This window comes from Oncorhynchus mykiss, chromosome 1 (assembly GCF_013265735.2).
Source record: "Oncorhynchus mykiss isolate Arlee chromosome 1, USDA_OmykA_1.1, whole genome shotgun sequence".
Lineage (NCBI taxonomy): Eukaryota > Metazoa > Chordata > Actinopteri > Salmoniformes > Salmonidae > Oncorhynchus > Oncorhynchus mykiss.
In genome coordinates, this window is record NC_048565.1 from 39,717,623 (window position 1) to 39,735,940 (window position 18,318).

At 41.5% G+C, this 18,318-nt stretch overlaps 1 long non-coding RNA gene across 2 annotated transcripts; it reads right to left on the reverse strand.

Moving 5' to 3' along the window:
• Positions 1 to 419: 419 nt before the first annotated feature.
• Positions 420 to 18,318, reverse strand: LOC110522570. 2 transcript variants are annotated; one of them, XR_002473343.2, is made up of 3 exons: positions 18,251 to 18,318; positions 13,577 to 13,700; positions 420 to 1,934 (listed from the first exon to the last, which is right to left on the reverse strand). It is a non-coding gene; the product is annotated as an uncharacterized LOC110522570 (long non-coding RNA). The 2 variants fall into 2 exon arrangements; XR_002473340.2 differs by lacking the exon at positions 18,251 to 18,318 and adding an exon at positions 15,843 to 15,996.

Genomic DNA, 18,318 nt, shown 5'->3' on the forward strand with positions numbered 1-18,318 from the left:
TGGTGGAGAGTAGGCCTGCATTACAATAAATCAATAAAAATCGAATGAAATTATAATAGTTTCTACAGCATTTTACTTCCGTGTTTTCCTTTGTTGTCCAGTCAAACGTGACAACTGTCGTCCACTTGCGATCTACAATATAAACCACAATATTCATGATGAAGAGAGCTTGCTGCCTTATATTTCAGGAAATATTTGAATGTAAAATGCATGTGAAATATCACAGCCAACGCACAATTTGTCAGACTACTTGCACAATTGTGTACATTCTGTCTTTGGGGTTGCAAGAAAACACCAAATGATTTATCAATTTAAACATTTTATTTTTTGTTAATGCAAAATATAAATAATAATAATAGTTTATAACAGTGTTTTACTGTTCTGTAATTCTATTACATTTCATTGTGTCAGTCTTTTCACTCCACCAAAACAGCACTATTTGGACTGTTTTCCAGCATGAATTAAACAATTTCCTTGACAACTTTGTAAGTGTTAGCATCAGTACCAATGATAAGCATTCATTTAATTATATTTACTACTTTTTGCCTGTCACATCAAACATGTTTTGATTATAACTACACAACGACTGAATAATCCCTTCTTGATCTTACTTCTGTCCATCTGTTGTTGACTTTGGTCATCAGGATGGACACTGATTGAGGTCAAGGGTGAGATATTGGAGTCAATGTTCGTTCCATCAAATCAGACCTACACTGTATAATCCTAAACCTGATTTGGTGTCAGAAAATGGAGTCACTAATCAAGTCTGTCAAGTCTGGAATTAGGAATAGCCTCTAATAGTTTAAACAACTCCCTCAAAACAAGTCTAACTTCAGATTTAACCTACTTCAGAAATAACTGCGTTAAATATGGGAATATTCAATTTGTATTATATTTACTAAGGCCACCATTGTTTCTCACTCCCACCTGCATAAATTAGTTTGTTATATGAAAAAGTGGGAGCTGGGAGCTGTATCCCAACACATGGTGCTGTCCAAGGTACTGATACAAGAGGACTAAATGATAAGTTGTTTGCTTTGCACGATGGCCAGCTCCAAAGAGGTGGGTTTCTCTCAGCATGGTAGCCTATATTACAATTGTTTTAATCACCCATACCCCTGTGCTACATTTCTCATTCTAGTTTGAGGCAGGTGTCCTTCGGCCCACTCCCCACCCAAAGTGTTCTTTTGGTTCTCCACATTTACTATCCCTTAAAAAATTGATGAACATGAAGCAAGACACAAATGATCATTGTACATCATTTAATTGACAACAATGTGGAATCACTTTCTTTAGGGTTTATAAAGAGCAATGCCACGCACGCACGCACGCACGCACGCACGCACACACACACACACACACACACACACACACACACACACACACACACACACACACACACACACACACACACACACACACACACACACACACACACACACACACACACACACACACTCACACACTCACACACACACACACACACACACACACACACACATACACACACATACACATACACACACACACAGCAGAGTTTGAATGTCACTTGTGACTTGAGAACATAAGTGTGTTTATGTTTTTCATTATTATTATTACATTGAATCAGTGAAAGAACAACAAATTCAAGGAAGAGTGAATGTGTGAATGTATTCCATGAAAAAATTTCAGATTTCTCCAGTATTTTCTAGTCTCTTGTGATTTTTGCCAAAGTATATTTTAAGCATCCTCTTGCATAATCTTCCATCGTCTTCCCTCTAGCTTGTTGTGGTCCTCTGGTTCTGTGAACAGTGTAGGCTACTGTAGCTCCTCATGCCAGATGTATAAACTGACTATGACAGTGACAGAGATGGTTTTAACTGTCTAATGGTTGTTTGGTCCATACCAGGATCCCCAATAGGGTATGCAGAATCCTGACGACTCCATATCCAGACCTGAGAATATGACAGAAATAATTATTAAGAACACGCACATACACTATACAGTAAAAGTCAAAAGTTTGAACAAACCTACTCATTCAAGGGTCTTTCTCTATGTTTACTATTTTTCTACATTGTAGAATAATAGTGAAGATATCAAAACTATGAAATAACACATATGGAACCATGTAGTAACCAAAAAAGTGTTAATCTAATAAAAAAATGCTTTATATTTGAGATTCTTCACAGTAGCCATCCTTTGCCTTAATGACAGCGTTGCACACTTTTAGGATTCTCTCAACCAGCTTCATGATGTAGTCACCTGGAATGCATTTCAATTAGCAGGTGCGCCTTGTTAAAAGTTACCTTGTGGAATTCCTTTCCTTCTTAATGTGTTTGAGCCAATCAGTTGTGTTGTTACAAGGTAGGGGTGGTATATAGAAAATAGCCCTATTTGGTAAAAGACCAAGTCCATATTATAGCAAGAACAGCTCAAATAAGCTAATTTTATCTTTATTTAACTAAGCAAGTCAGTTAAGAACAAATTCTTATTTTCAATGACGGCCTAGGGACAGTGGGTTAACTGCCTTGTTCAGGGGCAGAACAACAGATTTGTACCTTGTCAGCTCGGGGATTTGAACGTGCAACCTTTCAGTTACTAGTCCAACACTCTAACCACTAGGCTACCCTGCCACCGTTTGGTTGCTCTGCCTAAGAGAAACAACAGTCCATCAGTCCATCATTACTTTAAGAACATTTCAAGAACTTTGAAAGTTTCATCAAGTCCAGTCGCAAAAACCATCAAGCACTATGATTAAACTGGCTCTCATGAGGAACGCAACAGGAAAGGATGACCCAGAAATACCTCTGCTGCAGAGTTAAATGCACCTTAGATTGCAGCCCAAATAAATGCTTCACCGAGTTCAAGTAACAGACACATCTCAACATCAACAGTTCAGAGGAGACTGCGTGAATCAGGCCTTCATGGTTAAATTGCTGCAAAGAAACCCCTACTAAAGGACACCAATAAGAAGAGACTTGCTTGGGCCAAGAAACATGAGCAATGGACATAAGACCGGTGGAAATCTATCCTTTAGTCTGATGAGTCCAAATTTGACACAAAGTAGGTAAATGGATGATCTCCGCATGTGTGGTTCCCACCGTGAATCATGGAGGAGGAGGTGTGATGGTGTGGAGTGCTTTGCTGGTGACACTGTCAGTGATTTATTTAGAATTCAAGGTACACTTAACCAGTTACCACAGCATTCTGCAGCGATACGCCATCCCATCTGGTTTGGGCTTAGTGGGACTATCATTTGTTTTTCAACAGGACAATTACTCAAAACACACCACCAGGCTGTGTAAGGGCTATTGGACCAAGAAAGAGAGTGATGGAGTGCTGCATCAGATGACCTGGCCTCCACAATCACCTGACCTCAACCCAATTGAGATGGTTTGGGATGAGTGAAGGAAAAGCAGCCAACAAGTGCTCAGTATATGTGGGAACTCCTTCAAGACTGTTGGAAAAGCATTCCTCATGAAGCTGGTTGAGAGAATGCCAAGAGTGTGCAAAGCTGTCATCAAGGACAGGGTGGCTACTTTTAAGAATCTAAAATCTAAAATATATTTTCATTTAACACTTTTTTGGTTGCTACATGATTCCATATGTGTTATTTCATAGTTGTTATGTCTTCACTATTATTCTACAATGTAGAAAATAGTTTAAAAAAATAATAACCCTTGAATGAGTAGATGTGTCCAAACTTTTGTCGGGTACTGTGTATAAAAAAGTATTTGGACACCCCTTCAAATTAGATGATTTGGCTATTTCAGCTACACCAGTTGCTGACAGGTGGATAAAATCGAGCACACAGCCATGCAATCCCCATAGACAAACATTGGCAGTAGAATGGCCTTACTGAAGAGCTCAGTGACTTTCAACGTGGCACTGTCATAGGATGCCACCTTTCCAACAAGTCAGTTTGTCAAATTTCTGCCCTGCTAGAGCTGCCCCGGTCAACTGTAAGTGCTGTTATTGTGAAGTGGAAACGTCTAGGAGTAACAAAGGCTCAGCCGTGAAGTGGTAGGCCACACAACTCACTGAACAAGACTGCCGAGTGCTGAAGCAAGAAGTGCGTAAAAATAATTTGTCCTTGGTTGCAACACTCACTACCAAGTTCCAAACTGCCTCTGGATGCAACGTCAGCACAATAACTGTTCGTCGGGAGCTTCATGAAATGGGTTTCCAAGGCTGAGCAGCCGCACACAAACCTAAGATCACCATGCGCAATGCCAAGCGTCAGCTGGGGTGGTGTAAAGCGTGCCACCATTGGACTCTGGGGCAGTGGAAACGCATTCTCTCGAGTGATGAATCACGCTTCACCATCTGGCAGTCCGAGGAACGACTCTGGGTTTGGCGGTAGCCAGGAGAACGCTATCTGCCCGAATGCATAGTGCCAACTGTAAAGTTTGGTGGAGGAGGAATAATGGTGTGGGGCTGTTTTTTATGATTCGGGCTAGGCTCCTTAGTTTCAGTGAAGGGAAATCTTAATACTACAGCATACAATGACATTCTAGACTATTATGTGCTTCAACTTTGTGGAACAGTTTGGAGATGGCCCTATCCTGTTTCAGCATGACAATGCCCCCGTGCACAAAGCGAGGTCCATACAGAAATTATTTGTCAAGATCGGTGTAGAAGAACTTGACTGGCCTGCACAGAGCCCTGACCTCAACTCCATTTAACACCTTTGGGTTGAATTGGAATGCCGACTGTGAGCCAGGCCTAATTGCCCAAAATCATTCATGCTCATTAATGCTTTTGTGGGTAAGTGAAAGCAAGTCCCTGCAGCAATGTTCCAACATCTAGTGGAAAGCCTTCCCAGAAGACTGGAGGCTGTTATAGCAGCAAAGGGGGGACCAACTCCATATAAATGGCCACAAGTTTGGAATGAGATGTCCACATACTTTTGGTCATGTAGTGTATATAATGCACACATTTTTCACAAAAAAAGGGGAATACTACAAAGAGACCCAAAACAAAAACTTTTTTGATTCCACTCATTTCTTCAGTCTACCTTGTCCTCCAAAACCAGACATTGAACCCACCAATTTAACAGTACTGCAGCCCACTCTCACCCATTTAACAGAACTGCAGTCCACTCTCAACCATTTAACAGTACTGCAGCCCACTCTCACCCATTTAACAGTACTGCAGCCCACTCTCACCCATTTAACAGTACTGCAGCCCACTCTCACCCATTTAACAGTACTGCAGCCCACTCTCACCCATTTAACAGTACTGCAGCCCACTCTCACCCATTTAACAGTACTGCAGCCTACTCTAACCCATTTAACAGAACTATAGTCCACTCTCACCCATTTAACAGTACTGCAGCCCACTCTCACCCATTTAACACAACTGCAGCCCACTCTCACCCATTTAACAGTACTGCAGCCCACTCACACCCATTTAACAGAACTGCAGCCCACTCTTACCCATTTAACACTACTGCAGCCCACTCTCACCCATTTAACAGTACTGCAGCCCACTCACACCCATTTAACAGAACTGCAACCCACTCTCACCCATTTAACAGTACTGCAGCCCACTCTCACCCATTTAACAGTACTGCAGCCCACTCACACCCATTTAACAGAACTGCAGCCCACTCTCACCCATTTAACAGTACTGCAGCCCACTCTCACCCATTTAACAGTACTGCAGCCCACTCTCACCCATTTAACAGTACTGCAGCCCACTCTCACCCATTTAACAGAACTGCAGCCCACTCTCACCCATTTAACAGTACTGCAGCCCACTCTCACCCATTTAACAGTACTGCAGCCCACTCTCACCCATTTAACAGTACTGCAGCCTACTCTCACCCATTTAACAGTACTGCAGCCCACTCTCACCCATTTAACAGAACTGCAGCCCACTCTTACCCATTTAACAGTACTGCAGCCCACTCTCACCCATTTAACAGAACTGCAGCCCACTCTCACCCATTTAACAGTACTGCAGCCCACTCTCACCCATTTAACAGTACTGCAGCCCACTCTCACCCATTTAACAGTACTGCAGCCCACTCTCACCCATTTAACAGTACTGCAGCCCACTCTCACCCATTTAACAGAACTGCAGTCCATTCTAACCCATTTAACAGTACTGCAGCCCACTCTCACCCATTTAACAGAACTGTAGCCCACTCTCACCCATTTAACAGTACTGCAGCCCACTCACACCCATTTAACAGAACTGTAGCCCACTCTCACCCATTTAACAGTACTGCAGCCCACTTTCACCCATTTAACAGAACTGCAGCCCACTCTCACCCATTTAACAGTACTGCAGCCCACTTTCACCCATTTAACAGAACTGCAGCCCACTCTCACCCATTTAACAGTACTGCAGCCTACTCTAACCCATTTAATAGAACTGCAGTCCACACATATCTGACATATAGTTTCCATATTGGCAAGCTAATAGCAAGCTCAGATGCTTAATTAAGAAGAAAGACAACCTACAGGATTGTATTTTAAATGCATTTCACTGCCTACCCGAAACACTTCCACAACCCATAACAAAGCCAGATCCTGGTCAACATGATAGCAACCTCCTTATTTACTCTACATAAACATAATGTATCTTTATCTTTTATTCATTTTAGACACTTCCAGACATTTATTCAAATCTGAAATGCAAACTGAAATGCATTGAAACGCAAACAGTATTTCCCCCCCTTTCTGCAAATAGGCCCTGCATGCACTGTATTGCATGTTGTTCCTCTCCATTTTAACTCTGTATACATGGAGCTCTGTAGGCTTTAATCACTTCAGGGAGCCGGCCCAAACTCTTTCTCTGTCAATGTTCATCCACTCCCCCATTCAAACAGTCCCTTTCTGTCACCAACCCCACAATGCAGGGTTTGTCCTTGCTCTCTTTGTCCACCTCTGATATATTTTTTGACTGCTCCCTCTCGTCAGACAGCATGCAGCATATGCAAATAGAGGCCCTTTTATTCGCCAGACCCCTCCCCTGAAGGGGAACAACCATGAAGGGGAACACACTCGCATACAAACAGAGAGAGGTGTAGAAATACATACGCAAAAAGCCTGTACATGCACTTACAGAAACACACACACACACACACAGACTCGCAAGCACAAACACTCAAACAAATAGACTGACATACCAGATATTTTACACTGAAAAGTGAAAATTCTCTCTGGCTGGTATTACCACATCCATAAGGTGGTTCTGTAACACTAGAGTTTATGCCATCCAAATACTTCTCAATTCAACACAACAATATAATACAATACAACAGAAGCATACTACCTCAAATATACGTAGGCAAAGCATGCAGTGAGTGGCAGAGGGAAAAGTTAGATTACAGGGTGGAGGATGTATGAATTCTCTGCTATAGGGTGAGGGTGTTGAGTCTAGACAGGGATCAAAGGTGTGGGGGGGTACCCTACACAGATCTACACTCAGTCTACGCTATGGAGCGTAGACTGAGTATTTGGGGTTTGGGGGAAGACTGTGTGCTTATGGGGGACTAGACTGTGTGTCTGAAGTTGGGGTGGACGTGGTGGGAGGGTAGACTGGAGTTATGGTAAGGAGGTGTCTGATGAACATAAAGCAGTCCTTCCCTCAGAGCTGACATTCCAAAGCTCTGGCCCTGTGCCTTCTGTGAGTGTGCGTTTGTGTGTGTGTGTGTGTGTATTGGGGGGGCTGATGTGCAGCAACTCCCACGCATTTAGACAGCTCTGACAGCTTGGCCTTTTCACGGGTGCATTGCTGAGCCAGCTGGCTTCCCTTCCTTAGCAACCTCCACAGGGGTCAAAGGGCACCCCCCCCCCCCCCACCCCACCACCTCCAAGACCACCTCTCCCACTGGCCAGAGACCAGACAGCTTGGCAGCCATGAACTTGAGCTTGACGAACTTGACCTATACTACAAGAATACGTTGAAACAAAAAAGCATGCGCATTGCATCACGTGACCAGACGTGGATATTTGATCTGTCAAATAATGATCCAAATCAGATAATAATCTAGAATCAGTAGCACAATGATCAAAATGGAGAAGGAACCAGTATGCAGTATCAGCAAGGACTGAGAGCTACAAATCTATACAGTGCTATACTTAACACTGAAACTGAGACTCCTCTTCCTAAGTGTTCCTCACTTGCAAATCTGCATTATTTCAGAGGGATCGACACAATCATTACAGAACTGTAGATAGTACTATACAGTAGCTGTACATCTTCAATCAGATTAAGAACATGCAAAGAAAGAAACAGGTCACTCTCAAGACCTCCCACCACCCCACCTCCAAACTCCATCTTCCCCTAGTGTGATTATAATATGAGTACTGTATTAAAAGCTCAGTCACCTAATTCTCCTCTACTTTCATTAGAGCACAGAAGATCCCTGCTCCGGGACTCTGGGGGCAGACAGACATAATCTGAAAAGCCCTGGATGTAGAAACTTCTCCTGTGTATTCCTCTATAAGATACTTAAAGACAAGGCTTTGTGCTAGATTACTACCGGCCAGAGTTGTATTAGGGAGCCCTGATGAGGCCAGCCTGACCCCCCCCACACACACACACACAAACACACGTGAGCCAGGCTTAATATATATCACAGTGAGCCATTAAAACATGAATACTATCCACACAGCGAGAGGTGAATCCAGAGAGGTAACTTGGGAGATGTACTTATTTCATTAACTGTTTGTGGGCTACATTACTCAAGTACAGAATGGGAACTGTGGGAACACACAAGATCAGTTTATGGTATGACTCTCCCTCACTGAAATACCTCCAAACATTAAATAATACTTTATCCTAAACGCTCAAACAACAGTACTACGATTCAATTAATGCAAGGCTACAATATCTCTAATTTCTTCCCTTCCTTTTCAGGACACACACAGTCATCTGTGGCGGTCACCAAAACATATACAGTCGCTCCCCTATATCAGGAGCATTCAACTCTTACCCTACAAGGTCCGGAGCCAGCTGGTTTTTGGTTCTACCTGATAATGAATCACACCCATTTGGTGTCCCAGGTCTAAATCAGTCTGATGAAAAAATGCAGTGGAACTGGCTTCGAGGTCCAGAGTTGAGTTTGAGGGCCCTATATGGATAATTACGTTTGTTCAGAGATTAAGGGAAATTTTGGCTGATGTATCCATACACGGGTGGGGTAATCTTGCGGAAACTATGATCCCAAATTGTTCTTAAACCATGCCTTAGTGCCACTGACCTCTCTGACAAATCACTGATTGGACATGGCCACCATTTTGATTGAAAGCTGGGGTTTAAAATTAAAGTATTCCTCCTTAAGCACCTCAATACTGATGTGTTATAATACTCAATACTGATGTGTATCTCAAACTATACCACATTTGACATGTTTTGGATCACTTTGGTATTTTCTGTTATAGTTGATTTTCTGTTCAGATAGAAGTTTATGTTTTACTTCTATACCAAATTCCCATGATCTGGAACTGTAGAACAGAATGTATTTTATATGAACTAACTGTGTTCTTTCCTAAATGCAAATATGGCTTAGTGACTCATTAAAGAAAACACACAGGGGAACATTGTTTGTCTGTGAACACTGAACAGATGTGCCTGGACAGTACTGAGGCTGGGTGGGGGGTCTAAATTCCTTTTGAATGCATGCATCCAGTATTTGAAAGAAAAACCTGTCTCCTTTAAATGCTAGTATAGTGACCATGAATACATTTAGATTGCCTCACAAATCTGCCTCGGTCGCTGACTCTCTTTGGCCACTGTGCCGACGACTGTAGCATCTGTCACATAGAGCTGACCCCCCCACCCCATCCCACCACACACACAGACACACAGACACACCCTCAATAACTCCCCCTAATTCTCCATTACTGACATGCAATTAAACGCATACAGGTCTTTTGATTGAGCTTGCGCCTCGCTGTTCCTCTGCTTACAGTAGCTTCTGCTCCACGCGGGGAGGCGGAGGGAAAGAAACATGGCCACTCACCCTATACACACTATCATGTGTCTCTCTCCTCCTCCCTCTTAGCATCCTTCAGCCTCTCCCTGCCCCTCTCTTTCCTCTCCTTTCCACCAATCTGTATTTTACCTCTATTCGATGAGCAACTGTCGACATTTCAAAGTGGTGTTCTATAGCTGTTTTTAGTCTGTTCAAAAGCAGATTGTCTGTCAGACATATTTTCCTCCTCTCTTTGTTTGCTATAACACAGTAGTACCACTCTTATAGAAAAGCGATGAAGTGTCATCTGAGTGAATTCTCTCACTCTTTCTGTCCCCTTTATCATAGTTTCACATATGCAGTATATAAGACAGACAGGCCTAACACAGTTACAGTACATAAAGAGCTGTGCGCATCATTCATCTGAATAAGAAGGGTAATACTTTATGGGCCGGTTTCCTGGACCTAGATTACGTCTATTCCTGGACTGAAAAGCATACTCAATGGAGAATCTCTACTAGTTCCTTTTAGTCCAGGACTAGTCATAATGCTGTTCTGGGAAACCAGCTTTGTAAATATAAATGAGACATTCATTAAACCTGCATGATGAAGGAGATGGATGATGAGTCAGCTGTTTCAACACACCTTGCAGGTCCGCTGAAAGTACTCAGTCATTCAATACATCACTGTTCATCTACTTCAACCAAATGAACTACTATACCATTAGACTCCCTCTGATACATCCAGTGGTCTCAGTGGGGTTTCTCTATCTATACCAGGTTCCTCTGTGGAACCTGCTCCATGCACCCCAGAGATAAATAGAGAAAAATGAGGTAGAGGAGAAGAGCTTGGCAGAGAGGAAACACGTCAGATCCAATGATAACACTGAAACACTCCCTGACTTTTTTTTTGTCTCAGACAAACTCAGACTTAAATCTATTTTACCACTAAAGCAACAACAAAACAATCCAGAACATAAAATACTAATAGTGATGAGTAACATTTCACCTGTAATGCGACTTATATTTCTATCATATCCCTTTGCCAGCTTGTGTATATTGTGTACATTGTTAGCGTACATACTGTATAACGGCAGTAAAATCTCCTATACGTTTGTCAAAGTATTTCCCAGTCCACAGCAATGTCCCTCTCAGTCATGCAGAGCAGACTGAATAGACTAATGAACCCAGTTAGGTGGCACTCTAGTGTGCGAACCTAACCCCACCCACCACTCCTCACACATCCAATCAACATGTCAAATGCACATATTAAAACACACACCACACACACATTAAACCCAGTTGCTCACAAGACTCTCCTGATCGGTTAAAACATTCTAATGACTGTGGCATCTGCTCATAGTCTAGTCTGGAGGGCCTTTCCCACCCTGCCCCCCGGCCCTCCAGGCCCAGGCCTCACCTCACCACCAGCCCTCACAATAGTGGGGATAGTTTGTTTTTTTTTTTTTGGGGGGGGGGGGGGGGGGGTGAACAGCCTTTGAGGGGGAGAGAGAGTGGGGATGAATAATAATGTGAAAACGCAGTCCTCTGTTCATTAACACACGAACGCAGGCTGCAGCTGCACACATTGGCCCTTAACGCAGACTCTCTCTCTTGGCCTCTCTGCTTTTCGCTCTCTCTCTTGCCCCGTTTCAGGTTGATGCAGGAACCGCCAGGAGTACAGGGTGGCATTTATACCAGACTTAAGTCTAATTTTGGTGTGTGCTTGTGCGTGTGTTTTGCATGTCTGGCCATCTCTGTCTGTGCACTTCATTCAGAAATCAAGCCAGTTGCGCAATGTAGGCAATGCTTTTTCTACAGTTTTTGTGATTATAATAGCTCCCTTTCATGTCTCATCATCAATATTTGGGAGTAGAGTATACAGAAATTAGGTAGTAATTTGCCAGTAAAGTATGCTCACACAGATGCACGCACACACACACCCCACACACATAAACTTGATTCTAAAAAAGATGAATATGGATTCATATGAATCAATTAATCATTTGGGAATGGCAAGTAACAGCCAAGTATGAGCATAACTTTGTAAATTGTCCTTGATGTTTGTTTGATAATCTCACACAATATCTGAATAATTATTCCATATCATTCATCATTTCATTACACAGTAGGTACATATGAGTTTGATGTAGTAAGATACAACAACTGTACTGTATAATTTGGAGCACTATATTAGTCTTCATCTGAACAAAAACGTCATGAGAAAAAAGCAAATAAGATTAAGAATGAATCTTATAGAAGAATCTATTTAGCAGGGATCTGTAGTAGATTATCAATGAAACATTTTAAACCCCATTAAAAATCCCTCGTTGCAAACTATTTGCATCAAGCAAGACAACCAACAACACAACCCACACTAGACTACTTCCCGAGCGCACTAAGCCTTTCAGAACAAAATGTCCCTGCCCGCAGTATTTTCATATCATTTTTTTAATCATCACTCTATGTCTAATAAATCACTATGTCTGTTTATTTCATGTAAATAACTCAAACTATTTCTTCAAATGTTTTTTCCTGAGCCTCCTTTTGCCATTGAAATGCTCAGTCTGATCATGTGGGCGACAGACGAGTGGCCCCTCTCTTGACAGCGAAGAGAAATGTTTTAAGTTTAAGAGTTAATTTCATGCAATCCTACACATTTTGCCATGGGGTGTAGAGAAAATCTTGCAGTTTTAAAGCAAGTTTGATGCAATTCTACACATTTTGCCATGGGGCGGAGAGAATATTTTGCAATTTTACAACACATTTCATCCAATTCTACTTATTTTGACATGAGGTGGAGAGGAATGTTTGATTTTAATGATATCTGAGTGAGACTGATTAACAAAATAAATAGGGGGCCCCCCCGGCTGATAATTTGACCATGATAACAAGTTTTGATAGCTGGCAGTTAAATTAACTTAGCAATCAAAAACATTTTTTGCTAACATGGGCTAATTAATTGGTTATCAATGACTGATATAACTAGATAAAAACTGTTGATGCACAATGAAATTTAGAATTTGCACCTTGCATATTCTACTATTCTAACTGAGTTTTTTTTTTTTTTTCTCCCCCCTCACTTACCCCTTCAAAGAATGAGGAGCCATATGCATAGAAAAGATGGACTGGTTATTGGTCAAATCTGATCAGATTGTGATGTCATGCCACGGGCCAAAAGTTCCATCCCACCTGAACAGGCTGAAATTCCATGATCATATTTTTCACAATTTCAGAGTGTTATTTTGACGTCATAGTGTGGAAATATCTTAATTTTTTAAGGAAATCACGTTTTTGACTGCACTGCTCCTTTAAAATATTATATAACATAATCACGGTCTTCTCAGAATAGCATATCCTATTTGAGCGGGAGGAATAGGCCTTCCTTCCTCTACTGTAAAGAGTAAAAAGCCGCCAAGAGAAAATTGTAGGCTTCCTGCAATCCTCCAATCGGTGCCAGCTCATTCATTTTGTTTGCCACCCAGCCCCCTGCCTCCTTCTCCTTGCCCCAACCCCTTCTCTTTTAATCAATAGTAGAAGGCCATGTGTGATGTGGGAGGAAATAGGGAATACCCCCCCTCTCTCTCTTCACCACCCCCTAACAATTTTCCACCCCCATTCCCACTCCTACTTTTGGTACCCAACAGAGGACCATGATGCAACTCACCTCGTGTGCCAGCCCAGCCATTTTAGGTACCGCGGCAACATCTCCCAAGATGGCTCCTTTCTCTCCTCTTTCAGCACCCATCCGGTGGGGATCAGGCACAGTCTTTGTCCCCTCTCTTGTCTCCCTGTTGGCAGTACAGATGACATTAGAGGCTGGTGGGTAAAGGGGGTGGGGTGTTGGGATAGGGGTTGGCAATTTCCAGATAGTTTCATCCTCTTATTTCTCTTTTTGCGGTGATTCTGTCCCCTTTTTGTGCTCCTTGATCACACCAAGTTGTGAACAAGTCACCTGTGGAGAAAGCAGGTGGACGAGAAAAACATACACCATGATATTTGGTGATTATTACCCTTTCCAAAGCCAATGCAACGACCTCTTCAGATTATTTTTAAGAGACAAATGTGGACGCACAATTCCTCTAGTTCCTTAAAATGTTAACATATAGAGCATTTAAAAATGACACTACTGAAACCCATTCTGCTTTAATCTAATTAATTTCTGACATACATCTATCTATACACTATATACTTATATACTTATATACTTTTTTTTGTTTGTTGGCTGCCTGAGGAGTTGTCTGACTCATGCATTACATTGATACAGCTGGAGATGTACAGTAACAGTGTGTGACTGACATGTGCAGAACCCAGCATGCTGTTGGTCAATATCTTAACCCATTACCTGTGCATGATGACTGATGCAAAAGGATTTAAAGCTAGTACGGATAACACATGCACGCCTGTCCCAGGAATTTCTCCCCAAGTCATCCTTATTACATCATCCACCCAAGCTAACAACACCACAATTAACGAAATCAAAGGAAATCTATATTATTGCAAGACTTTGTGATGGCGTACAGAATGCCCTGACTATACCGTAAAGACCACACTGAGTGAAAGCTCGTTCCAGGCATGCAAGGGAAAAGAACTAGGACTTTGACATAAATCCAATCTCCCTATCTGAATCAAAGCAATTAGCCCGGCCTGGGCTGACAGTGAGCCTGCTGCAGCAGGTAGTTAAAAGGGATGAATGAAAACTCATCTCACTTTAGTGCTCTCTAGGCTTTACAATCTCAGTTGCTTAATTCTCTGGCCAAAGCACACAAAGTAGGTGAAGTAGAAAGTTAAGAAGTGCAGGCCCTGTATCCTGGATGTCCCTGCCCTTGTTATTGAGAGGACACAATGTATTGGTAGAATTACGCCCAAGGTCTCAGACACTTCAATTGTAACTGCAGTCTGCAAGTGTTTTTCTTACCTATGGGTGTATTCTTAGAGTAGGCTTACCTATACCATTCACATTTAGTTGCATTTCTAGTGTATTGCATATTCAAATAGCCTACACTGCCTAGAACACGTAGTGCTTTACTGGCAGGTTTAGCATACACTCTTATTTGGCTATTCTTTCAAACATCCTTTAATTTTTCGTTTTCCTAATGGCTTGAATAAGGAATAGGCACACTGTAATATTTTTTTTGCCAAAATGTAAGAGATTAATTTAAGTTAGAAGGTGTGAATCGTGGTGGCCATGGCAAAGTGCTGGCAGGGTGGTGGTTGAACGTGGCGGTTTAATTTAATAAGCAGCCAGAGAGAGCGAGTTGTTTTGCATTCAGCACCATGTTCTAGAACAGGCTGAATGGATAGCTCCCGCGTAGGCAGACTCGGTGGATAATCGCCCCGAGAACACAAACTAATCCAAACACATCGAAACAGATTCATACCTCGTCAGTGACTGCGACTAATACCACAAACCAACATCGGGCCCTAATAAGCATAGGCCTATATTCACAAATGTAATCGAGTCATGTGCTTGTTGTAATAGCTTTTATGGCAGCCTTAGCCATTATCAAAAAGGCAAAGACGTGGTATTTACTTAGATTACCTTATTCGAAAAGTTTTAAATGTAAAGTGAGGCCTGTAGTTCTTATTTGGCCACAAACATGGTCATAAGAGTAGCGCACACCCGTACCACAAAGGAAACAGCCAAAAAGGCCTAGAAAAACGAACAAATGTCCTCAAGCCAGTCGAGGCGGGCACACATTAAGGAATGTTCACGATGTCAGAGTTCGGATAAAAGTAGGCTTACATCTGCTCATATTTTGTTTACTGAAATTAAAAAGGCATCCATTTCAAATAAATTGTTGATTTTGTTTGATTATATTTGTAACCATAAATATTAAAAACACAATAATGTTTAACAAATTACATTGCAAGCATTGTGACAACAAAGACGTTTATTGTTTTTACAATTAACCACATGACGTGTTGCTTACCTTTGAGGTGGAACTTGGCGAAACTTGTTCCAAGGCCTAATTAGTTGTAGGTATACCCTAGGCCTTATTTCCTACCTGACCGTGAATGTGGAAGTAATTTCTACTTTCGGTTATCTAGCTTTATGACAGGTATTTAATACTCATACAGCTAGATAACCAAAGACAGAAACCGACCTCCGGTTTACATGCATTTTCGTAGACTACTTTGTCTTGCTGCCTCGTACTCATGACCGATTGGTGAGCGGTAGTGATGACGTGCTTCATCCGACACCTTGAGAGAGGAAGGAATGATAGATATGATTTAAATTTGTTATGACCATATTAAATGTCCTTTTACCAATGACGGCCGAAAATAAGTGGGGAAAATATTATATTATATTCTAGAGATGTCCATATATTCTATTCGGAGATGTTCATGTGGTGTGAGGACAGGACACTGACAGCGAGTCATCAAATTCATTTTTAAAGGACCAATAAGGACAAGATAGACCTGAATAAACATTGACTATAAGTGAGTGGCGTTTATACAGTTAGGCCTGTTATTACAATACATCGCACCATCTTTCAGGCTATGGCAACAAAAAGGCCTACACTGATTGGCCTTATCATTGATAGGCATAGGCCTATCATTCGATTATATTTAGTTTTCTAATCATTATTAGGAAGTTCCTCAACAGGTAGGCTTGAAAACTTATAGGGTTACACTCGATGTGAGTTAAAAAATGTGATTGCCTTTAATTGAAGGGGGGAAAATATATCCAAACAAACTCAGTTCGAACAAAGTGGCTAATTTGTATAATGTGCGCATGTGACTTGGTTATGTTGGGCCTATATATAAATTATCTGTTGCCAGAATTAAATGAATCAAGTGTATTATCTTAATTTAGAAGATATCGCCACAGCATTGTGGAGATTTTGGAGATGTTTCCTTGTCAAAGCTTTTAATTTATCTCAGAGACAGAAACATTTTTTCCTGGTGTGTCTAGTATCAAATCATAGTCTAGTAAAGTAGCCTGCGTTATATCTTGAAAATGATAATTGTATCCTTAGTAAGTAATTCAGTAAATGTGATGTTAGGAGTGTTGATTAATTGGCATGAGAGGATAGCGCCAACAGGTCCTCTCCAACAGGTGCTTTGTTACATTTCATTAGGCTAATATTAATGGACAATGCTTACACAGAAATAAACTATTAAACTTCCACTGAAAATAGGCAATATGACTCAAATAGATGTGTATAGCTTACATTTGATTGACTAAATGACTTGTTAGTTGTGTAAGGGTGTAGGCTGCATAGGGCCTACTGATTTTGTTTGCATTTAGACAGTTATTTTCCTTCTATCCATTAATATACAATTTACTGAACAACAACCAAACTTAAGAGTTCCTTGTCTGTAATCAAACTAACTAAATGTGAATAAAGACAATCAAAAGCAGACCTAGGCTCACAAGTTCTTCCTAGTCGCAATACGAACCATTGTTTGTTTTGTATTTTAAGAACAACAACACTATTAGACTCAGTGAAAAGTATTTTTGAAGACTGAATGATTTGTCTATATGTCACTGTTTAGAAGTTTAGCATATTTAGAGGATGACTTGGACGTGAAACTGAATTTGAGACAGCGCGGCTATAACGCATGATATGGCGAATATATCGTGTAGGACTCGGCCCTCATGCTGTCTTCAGTTCAAGCACGTTCCGATTTACAAACCACCGACCCGTTTACAAACATACAAGATAGGAAAGAAGGACTATGCTATATAATAGACCATAATTCAAACGCTAGTAATATGATTGTCGAGTTGCCTTTGTGTGCCCCTAGGCCTGGTCACTTTTATTGAGACTTCTTGCCAATGACCTAGTTCTGAATCAAGGGCTATATTCACATCAAAAGCAAGGCTATAGCCTGGATAGGAAAATCACAGTATTCTAATCTATTAGTCTCCTAAAAATTGAACAGTACATTGTTATAACACTTCCGACAAGAATGTCGGCTACTTTTCTATTCGATGTAAATAAATAACATATGCCCCCAATATATTATAATGTACCCGATGCCAGAAGCGCACGCCTATTTATAACCAATGCACAACAAAAATCCGATAATTGTAAGTAAAAGGTGACCACCAGCAAACCAGACACATCCAAGGCAGCAGGCAGACCATGGACATGACGAGAGAACAGATTCCTTGAAAGGTGCAATCCATCCTTATCTAAGATACCCTGTCTGTTTGCAGTGATGCCGCTATAGCTTACTTGTGTTTAAGTCCTAGATTAAGAACTATATTTTTTGAATCCCCATTTTTCAGTCTTCAGTTCTATCTTTCCCTCCACGTGCGTATGCTATGTCTAGTTAACTCGCGCTCTCGCGCCTCATCTGTCCGACCTATCATTGCATGAATACGCACCGTCTTCTCCCCCTAGTCCGTCTCCTTCCCTAGTCCTCCGAGCTCTAGCCTACTCACTTCGTGCGCGC